Source organism: Triticum dicoccoides, chromosome 2A (genome assembly GCF_002162155.2).
Source record: "Triticum dicoccoides isolate Atlit2015 ecotype Zavitan chromosome 2A, WEW_v2.0, whole genome shotgun sequence".
Classification (NCBI taxonomy): Eukaryota; Viridiplantae; Streptophyta; class Magnoliopsida; order Poales; family Poaceae; genus Triticum; species Triticum dicoccoides.
In genome coordinates, this window is record NC_041382.1 from 179840701 (window position 1) to 179843531 (window position 2831).

The window sequence follows — 2831 nt, forward strand, 5'->3', positions numbered from 1 at the left end:
GCACGATGTCCAGAAGCTTACTGGATGCTTGGCCGCATTAAGTCGATTCATCTCACGACTCGGTGAAAAGGCATTGCCTCTTTACCGACTGATGAAGAAGGCTGACAAGTTCGAGTGGACTCCAGAAGCTGATGCAGCGTTTGCCGAGCTAAAAGCTCTGCTCTCCACCCAGCCGGTGCTTGCTGCTCCAATCAGCAAAGAGCCTCTGTTGCTCTACATCGCAGCCACAGGACAAGTCGTCAGTACTGTGCTAACGGTCGAGCGGGAATAAGAAGGAAAAGCTCTCAAAGTTCAGCACCCAGTGTATTATTTGTCTGAAGTCTTGACTCCATCCAAGCAGAGATATCCTCATTATCAGAAACTTGTGTATGGAATATACATGACCACAAAGAAGGTTGCTCATTATTTCTCTGACCATTCCATCACAGTCGTCAGCGACGCTCCACTATCAGAGATTTTGCACAACAGAGATGCAACTGGTCGAGTGGCCAAATGGGCGATTGAACTTCTTCCCCTTGATATCAAGTTTGAGGCAAAGAAAGCCATTAAGTCCCAGTCAATAGCAGATTTCCTCGCCGAGTGGATTGAACAGCAGCAGCCGACTGAAGTTCACTCGGAGCATTGGACCATGTTCTTTGATGGCTCTAAGATGTTGAATGGTTCCGGTGCTGGGGTTGTCCTGGTTTCCCCCAGAGGAGATAAGCTCAGATATGTGCTCCAGATTCACTTTGATTCCTCCAACAACGAGGCAGAATATGAGGCCCTCTTATATGGGTTGCGCATGGCCATTTCACTCGGCGTCCGTCGCCTGATGGTCTATGGCGATTCGGATTTAGTGGTCAATCAGGTGATGAAAGAGTGGGACGTGAGAAGCCCAGCCATGACTGGATACTGCAGTGCAGTGAGGAAGCTGGAAAAGAAGTTCGAGGGGTTGGAGCTCCATCATATACCCCGACTGAAAAATCAAGCAGCTGATGATCTAGCAAAGATAGGTTCCAAGAGAGAAGCCGTTCCGAGTGGTGTGTTCTTGGAGCATATACACACTCCGTCAGTCAAAGAAGATCCTTTCACCGAAGAAACTCCACAGCCCAAGAGTGCCACAGATCCGACTAAAGTTGAAGTCCCAGCAGTGGTCGACTTGATCATGGAGGTTTTGGTGGTCATTCCCGACTGGACGATTCCGTATGTCGCATATATCTTGAGGAAAGAGCTTCCGGAGGATGAGGAAGAGGCTCGACAGATCGTCCGTCGATCTAAGGCCTTTACCGTAATCAAAGGACAATTATACAGAGAAAGCGCGACTGGAGTCGGTCAGAAGTGCATAACACCAGAAGAAGGTCGACTCATCCTCAATGATATTCACTCGGGGACCTGTGGTCATCATGCGTCCTCTCGGACCATCGTGGCCAAAGCATACCGAGCCGGGTTTTACTGGCCCAAGGCGAATGAGATGGCAAAAGAGATAGTGGATAAGTGTGAGGGATGTCAGTTCTACTCGAATATGTCGCACAAGCCTGCGTCAGCTTTGAAGACCATCCCACTCGTCTGGCCTTTTGCAGTTTGGGGGCTGGACATGGTCGGTCCTTTGAGAACAGGACGAAGTGGCTTCACGCATGTACTGGTGGCAGTCGACAAGTTCACCAAGTGGATCGAGGCCAAACCAATCAAGAGCCTTGACACCGGTACTGCTGTTAGCTTCATCAGGGAACTAATATTCAGATATGGAGTCCCGCACAGCATCATTACGGATAATGGGTCGAACTTTGACTCAGAGGAATTCAGAGCTTTCTGCGACTCCCAGGGCACACGGGTCGACTACGCATCAGTCGCCCATCCGCAGTCGAATGGACAAGCAGAGCGAGCTAATGGACTGATTCTTAAGGGATTGAAGCCTCGACTGATGCGTGATCTCAAACACGCGGCTGGAGCTTGGGTCGACGAACTTCCATCTGTACTCTGGGGACTGCGGACCACACCTAATCGGTCGACCGGAAGAACTCCATTCTTCTTGGTCTATGGAGCTGAAGCAGTCTTGCCGAGTGATCTTCTCCACAATGCTCCTCGAATTGAAATCTACAACGAAGCAGAGGCTGAACAGGCGTGGCAGGACGCAGTCGACCTTTTAGAGGAAGAAAGGGAGATGGCTCTGATCCGGTCGACCATCTACCAACAAGATTTGCGCCGTTTCCACGCCAGAAATGTGAGAGGTCGAGCCTTCCAGGAAGGGGATTTGGTTCTCCGAGTGGATCAGCACAAACCACACAAGCTTGCTCCTTCTTGGGAAGGCCCCTTTATAGTCACCAAGGTCCTCCACAATGGGGCGTACCGTCTTTATAACGTCGAGCATAATTTCGACGAGCCCCGAGCTTGGAACGCGGAGCTACTCCGCCCATTCTACACTTAAGTTTTATCATTCGGATGAGTTGCAATAAAGTACTTTTGTAGTTCATGGACCTCAAAATAATAGTGTCATAGTTCCTCCATAATATCTGTCACTTTTTATTTTTGTCCAATGAAATTCCCCTCAGTGGGTGACTTAGCTGCGAATCCGTTTTGCCTAAGTTATCAAAATCCTACCGAGTGGTAAGCCAGCCTTCCACTCGGAGGCTTAGCTGCAGCCTCGTGCTCGCCTAAGTTATAAAAATCCTACCGAGTGGTAAGCCAGCCTTCCACTCGGAGGCTTAGCTGTAGCCTCGTGCTCGCCTAAGTTATAAAAATCCTACCGAGTGGTAAGCCAGCCTTCCACTCGGAGGCTTAGCTGCAGCCTCGTGCTCGCCTAAGTTATAAAAATCCTACCGAGTGAAGAGCAACCCTCTCACTCGGAGGCTTAG